The sequence below is a fragment of the Coregonus clupeaformis genome, chromosome 35, assembly GCF_020615455.1.
Source record: "Coregonus clupeaformis isolate EN_2021a chromosome 35, ASM2061545v1, whole genome shotgun sequence".
Lineage (NCBI taxonomy): Eukaryota > Metazoa > Chordata > Actinopteri > Salmoniformes > Salmonidae > Coregonus > Coregonus clupeaformis.
The window spans coordinates 37,624,673-37,632,168 of record NC_059226.1 but is presented as its reverse complement, the minus strand read 5'-3'; positions in this window follow the sequence as shown (position 1 = coordinate 37,632,168).

The window sequence follows — 7,496 nt, the reverse complement described above, 5'->3', positions numbered from 1 at the left end:
TATAACAACGCCACCTACAGGCCAATCGGTGCCATTATTTTAGACCCAGTTACTCATGGCTTCTAGTTTCTGTGTGCAAAATTTGGAAAAAGTTACCAATCTATGCTAGAGTTATTTGACAATGTCAAGAAAAGAAAGAATACAGAGAATAACAATAGGTGGATGTGACCCTTGACCCAGACACTGACCCTGACCCTTGACCTGGACACTGACCCTGACACTGCCTACGACTGCCTCGTTTTGTACGAGAACATTAAACAAGTGAGAGGTTTACCCACGAGGTGGAGAATTCCTCGTGACAACCCCAAGAGGTTTCAATTCTGTCCTTCTGTCCTGTGTAAGGAGGGCTTCTTCTCAGGCAGTTTCTATTATGAGGTGTTGGTGAAGGGGAAGACTTCTTGGAAGAAAGGAGTGTCCAGAGAGTCTGTGGAGAGGAAGGTACTGTTGATACCGAAGAGGCCTGAGCATGGCTTTGGACTGTGGAGATGCAGCTTCATGCTAAGGACTACCAGGCCAACACCACCTCATCCTCTACCTGGCTCACCCCCAGAAGGTGGGGGTGTTTGTGGATTATAAAGAGGGGCAGGTCTCCTTCTACGATGTGGAGGCCAGGTCTCATATCTATTCTTTCACTGGCTGCACCTTCACGGTAGCCATCTTTTAAATCCAAGCCCAGAGCCATTGGTCATCTCTCCTGTCAGTCACCTGGCTAAGATTAGAAGAGAGAAGAGAACTGAGAATGTACATGAGTGTCGCATCCCAAATGGCACCCTATTCCCTATGTAGTGCACTACTTTTGACCAAGGCTCATCAAAAGTAGTGTACTATATAGGGGATAGGGTGCCATTTGGGACTTATTCATTGTTCTATGTTCTGATGCATCATTCAGTAGTAGCAGGTTGGAGCACGGCACTGGCCACTGGCTTCACTAGAGGATATGAATCCCACATGGGCCATCCACTGGCTGGTCAACACAAGCCTTATTCCATATTGTGTAATGATATAACCCCATGGACGTGGGGGAAGTGCATGCATCTTACGGTTGATCTGTCTTTTGTCATGTGAATACACTGATCAATTATACAGCAAAGCTAAATAGACTTTTCTGTTTATTTTCTGTATATTCTTATTTTCGAAACTATGGAGCGAATCATAGAATAAACATTTAATTTAAACTGAAAGATGTGTGTCGTTTAACGGCGCTGGTTGTCGTTCCATGTGTTTCTACATGATCCTCTCACTCCACCTTGTGGCCACAGATGGAACAGCACCCCAGACTGACGGAAGAGGAGATAGCGCTGGAGAGGGACGGAGAAAAAACAACAGAGGTATAAAGACCCTGACACACACCAGTCCATGTTGATACAGCTAGCCTCCCTGTACCAGGTGGTGTAATACAGGGAGTGTTATGTGTGAGGGGGACGGACACACACCAGTCCATGTTGATACAGCTAGCCTCCCTGTACCAGGTGGTGTAATACAGGGAGTGTTTTGTGTGAGGGGGACGGACACACACCAGTCCATGTTGATACAGCTAGCCTCCCTGTACCAGGTGGTGTAATACAGGGAGTGTTTTGTGTGAGGGGGACGGACACACACCAGTCCATGTTGATACAGCTAGCCTCCCTGTACCAGGTGGTGTAATACAGGGAGTGTTTTGTGTGAGGGGGACGGACACACACCAGTCCATGTTGATACAGCTAGCCTCCCTGTACCAGGTGGTGTAATACAGGGAGTGTTTTGTGTGAGGGAGACGGACACACACCAGTCCCTGTTGATACAGCTAGCCTCCCTGTACCAGGTGGTGTAATCCAGGGAGTGTTATGTGTGAGGGGGACGGACACATACCAGTCCATGTTGATACAGCTAGCCTCCCTGTACCAGGTGGTGTAATACAGGGAGTGTTTTGTGTGAGGGGGACGGACACACACCAGTCCATGTTGATACAGCTAGCCTCCCTGTACCAGGTGGTGTAATACAGGGAGTGTTATGTGTGAGGGGGACGGACACACACCAGTCCCTGTTGATACAGCTAACCTCCCTGTACCAGGTGGTGTAATACAGGGAGTGTTTTGTGTGAGGGGGACGGACACACACCAGTCCATGTTGATACAGCTAGCCTCCCTGTACCAGGTGGTGTAATACAGGGAGTGTTTTGTGTGAGGGGGACGGACACACACCAGTCCATGTTGCTACAGCTAGCCTCCCTGTACCAGGTGGTGTAATACAGGGAGTGTTTTGTGTGAGGGGGACGGACACACACCAGTCCATGTTGATACAGCTAGCCTCCCTGTACCAGGTGGTGTAATACAGGGAGTGTTTTATGTGAGGGGGACGGACACACACCAGTCCATGTTGATACAGCTAGCCTCCGTGTACCAGGTGGTGTAATACAGGGAGTGTTTTGTGTGAGGGGGACGGACACACACCAGTCCATGTTGATACAGCTAGCCTCCCTGTACCAGGTGGTGTAATACAGGGAGTGTTTTGTGTGAGGGGGACGGACACACACCAGTCCATGTTGATACAGCTAGCCTCCCTGTACCAGGTGGTGTAATACAGGGAGTGTTTTGTGTGAGGGGGACGGACACACACCAGTCCATGTTGATACAGCTAGCCTCCCTGTACCAGGTGGTGTAATACAGGGAGTGTTTTGTGTGAGGGGGACGGACACACACCAGTCCATGTTGATACAGCTAGCCTCCCTGTAACAGGTGGTGTAATACAGGGAGTGTTATGTGTGAGGGGGAAGGACACACACCAGTCCATGTTGATACAGCTAGCCTCCCTGTACAAGGTGGTGTAATACAGGGAGTGTTTTGTGTGAGGGGGACGGACACACACCAGTCCATGTTGATACAGCTAGCCTCCCTGTACCAGGTGGTGTAATACAGGGAGTGTTTTGTGTGAGGGGGACGGACACACACCAGTCCATGTTGATACAGCTAGCCTCCCTGTACCAGGTTGTGTAATACAGGGAGTGTTTTGTGTGAGGGGGACGGACACACACCAGTCCCTGTTGATACAGCTAGCCTCCCTGTACCAGGTGGTGTAATACAGGGAGTGTTATGTGTGAGGGGGACGGACACACACCAGTCCATGTTGATACAGCTAGCCTCCCTGTACCAGTTGGTGTAATACAGGGAGTGTTTTGTGTGAGGGGGACGGACACACACCAGTCCCTGTTGATACAGCTAGCCTCCCTGTACCAGGTGGTGTAATACAGGGAGTGTTATGTGTGAGGGGGACGGACACACACCAGTCCATGTTGATACAGCTAGCCTCCCTGTACCAGGTGGTGTAATACAGGGAGTGTTATGTGTGAGGGGGACGGACACACACCAGTCCATGTTGATACAGCTAGCCTCCCTGTACCAGGTGGTGTAATACAGGGAGTGTTTTGTGTGAGGGGGACGGACACACACCAGTCCATGTTGATACAGCTAGCCTCCCTGTACCAGGTGGTGTAATACAGGGAGTGTTTTGTGTGAGGGGGACGGACACACACCAGTCCATGTTGATACAGCTAGCCTCCCTGTACCAGGTGGTGTAATACAGGGAGTGTTTTGTGTGAGGGGGACGGACACACACCAGTCCATGTTGATACAGCTAGCCTCCCTGTACCAGGTGGTGTAATACAGGGAGTGTTTTGTGTGAGGGGGACGGACACACACCAGTCCATGTTGATACAGCTAGCCTCCCTGTACCAGGTGGTGTAATACAGGGAGTGTTATGTGTGAGGGGGACGGACACACACCAGTCCCTGTTGATACAGCTAGCCTCCCTGTACCAGGTGGTGTAATACAGGGAGTGTTATGTGTGAGGGGACGGACACACACCAGTCCATGTTGATACAGCAAGCCTCCCTGTACCAGGTGGTGTAATACAGGGAGTGTTTTGTGTGAGGGGGACGGACACACACCAGTCCATGTTGATACAGCTAGCCTCCCTGTACCAGGTGGTGTAATACAGGGAGTGTTATGTGTGAGGGGGACGGACACACACCAGTCCATGTTGATACAGCTAACCTCCCTGTACCAGGTGGTGTAATACAGGGAGTGTTATGTGTGAGGGGGACGGACACACACCAGTCCATGTTGATACAGCCAGCCTCCCTGTACCAGGTGGTGTAATACAGGGAGTGTTATGTGTTGAGGGGGACGGACACACACCAGTCCATGTTGATACAGCTAACCTCCCTGTACCAGGTGGTGTAATACAGGGAGTGTTATGTGTGAGGGGGACGGACACACACCAGTCCATGTTGATACAGCCAGCCTCCCTGTACCAGGTGGTGTAATACAGGGAGTGTTATGTGAGGGGGGACGGACACACCAGTCCCTGTTGATACAGCTAGCCTCCCTGTACCAGGTGGTGTAATACAGGGAGTGTTTTGTGTGAGGGGGACGGACACACACCAGTCCATGTTGATACAGCCAGCCTCCCTGTACCAGTTGGTGTAATACAGGGAGTGTTTTGTGTGAGGGGGACGGACACACACCAGTCCATGTTGATACAGCTAGCCTCCCTGTACCAGGTGGTGTAATACAGGGAGTGTTTTGTGTGAGGGGGACGGACACACACCAGTCCCTGTTGATACAGCTACAGCAATATGTTATGTTATACTACTGGTATTCAACTGTGTGTTTATAAAGTGTACGTCCCAAATGGCACCCTATTTCCTATAGGCTCTGGTCAAAAGTAGTGCACTATAAAGGGTATAGGGTGTCATTTGGGACTTGGTAACTATAAAGGTTGGTACAGTCAGCACTCACCTTGTATTGTATTAGGTAGCTTTATTTCAACAGGTGTTTTACTGAGAACACACATTCCCCTTAACAACAGGTGTTTTACTGAGAAGACACATTCCCCTTAACAACAGGTGTTTTACTGAGAACACACATTCCCCTTAACAACAGGTGTTTTAATGAGAAGACACATTCCCCTTAACAACAGGTGTTTTAATGAGAAGACACATTACCCTTAACAACAGGTGTTTTAATGAGAAGACACATTCCCCTTAACAACAGGTGTTTTAATGAGAAGACACATTACCCTTAACAACAGGTGTTTTAATGAGAAGACACATTACCCTTAACAACAGGTGTTTTAATGAGAAGACACATTACCCTTAACAACAGGTGTTTTAATGAGAAGACACATTCCCCTTAACAACAGGTGTTTTAATGAGAAGACACATTCCCCTTAACAACAGGTGTTTTAATGAGAAGACACATTACCCTTAACAACAGGTGTTTTACTGAGAACACACATTCCCCTTAACAACAGGTGTTTTAATGAGAAGACACATTCCCCTTAACAACAGGTGTTTTAATGAGAAGACACATTCCCCTTAACAACAGGTGTTTTAATGAGAAGACACATTACCCTTAACAACAGGTGTTTTACTGAGAACACACATTACCCTTAACAACAGGTGTTTTAATGAGAAGACACATTCCCCTTAACAACAGGTGTTTTAATGAGAAGACACATTACCCTTAACAACAGGTGTTTTACTGAGAACACACATTCCCATTAACAACAGGTGTTTTAATGAGAAGACACATTACCCTTAACAACAGGTGTTTAACTGAGAAGACACATTACCCTTAACAACCCTCACAATCAGGTTATAGCAAGGATCTTATTGAAGACATTTACATAAGATGATCTAATGAAGGAAATGGACCTCCCATCATAAATCCAATAAACTCTTTGGTTATTTCATACCTCTTTTTTGTACAAATCTAAATAAATTCTCTTTAGGTGCCACAAATATGTACATGCAGTTTGAAGTTGGACCCAGGTCACACAACTTGTCTGCATTTTGAATGTTTTTAGATGATAATATATGTTGATCTTGATTAAGACTAAAGTCTCTGATTGCTGTGTCTGATTGGTGACCTGTCTAGTAACTCCTTTAGCACCTCTAACGGGTCTGATTGGTGACCAGTGTAGTAACTCCTTTAAAACCTCTAATGGGTCTGATTGCTGTGTCTGATTGGTGACCAGTCTAATAACTCATTTAGCACCTCTAATGGGTCTGATTGGTGACCAGTCTAGTAACTCCTTTAGCACCTCTAACGGTTCTGATTGCTGTGTCTGATTGGTGACCAGTTTAGTAACTCCTTTAGCACCTCTAACGGGTCTGATTGGTGACCAGTCTAATAACTCCTTTAGCACCTCTAATGGGTCTGATTGGTGACCAGTTTAGTAACTCCTTTAGCACCTCTAACGGGTCTGATTGGTGACCAGTCTAATAACTCCTTTAGCACCTCTAATGGGTCTGATTGGTGACCAGTCTAGTAACTCCTTTAGCACCTCTAATGGGTCTGATTGCTGTGTCTGATTGGTGACCAGTCTAATAACTCATTTAGCACCTCTAATGGGTCTGATTGGTGACCAGTCTAGTAACTCCTTTAGCACATCTAACGGTTCTGATTGCTGTGTCTGATTGGTGACCAGTTTAGTAACTCCTTTAGCACCTCTAACGGGTCTGATTGGTGACCAGTCTAGTAACTCCTTTAGCACCTCTAATGGGTCTGATTGGTGACCAGTTTAGTAACTCCTTTAGCACCTCTAACGGGTCTGATTGGTGACCTGTCTAGTAACTCCTTTAGCACCTCTAATGGGTCTGATTGGTGACCAGTCTAGTAACTCCTTTAGCACCTCTAATGGGTCTGATTGGTGACCTGTCTAGTAACTCCTTTAGCACCTCTAATGGGTGTATGGGTATGTTGCGTGTTGCGTGTTGCGTTTTGTGTATGTGCACATGTGTGTTGCATATAAGTTGCTTCCTCGCTGAGCGTCTGTTTATCAAACCCCCCTCTCATTCATTCATTCATCCCTCCATCCTCTCCTCCTCTTCTCCTCGTGCGTCCGTCGCGCGGTTCTGCCTCATCACAAGGCCGTGAGAGGTCAGCAGCGTCCTATGATGTCATATCCTGTCCAAGTAGTTCAACATAAAAAAAAAGAAGCTTAATGTCCAACGCAGGGTTACACATAGTCTGTGTCCCAAATGGCACCCTATTCCCTATACAGTGCACTACTTTTGACCAGAGTCCAATGGTAACCTATTCCCTATATAGTACACTACTTTAGACCAGAGTCCAATAGTAACCTATTCCCTATATAGTGCACTACTTTAGACCAGAGTCCAATGTAACCTATTCCCTATATAGTACACTACTTTAGACCAGAGTCCAATGGCACCCTATTCCCTATATAGTACACTACTTTAGACCAGAGTCCAATAGTAACCTATTCCCTATATAGTACACTACTTTTGACCAGAGTCCAATGGCACCCTATTCCCTATATAGTGCACTACTTTAGACCAGAGTCCAATAGTAACCTATTCCCTATATAGTGCACTACTTTAGACCAGAGTCCAATGGCACCCTATTCCCTATATAGTACACTACTTTAGACCAGAGTCCAATGTAACCTATTCCCTATATAGTGCACTACTTTAGACCAGAGTCCAATGGCAC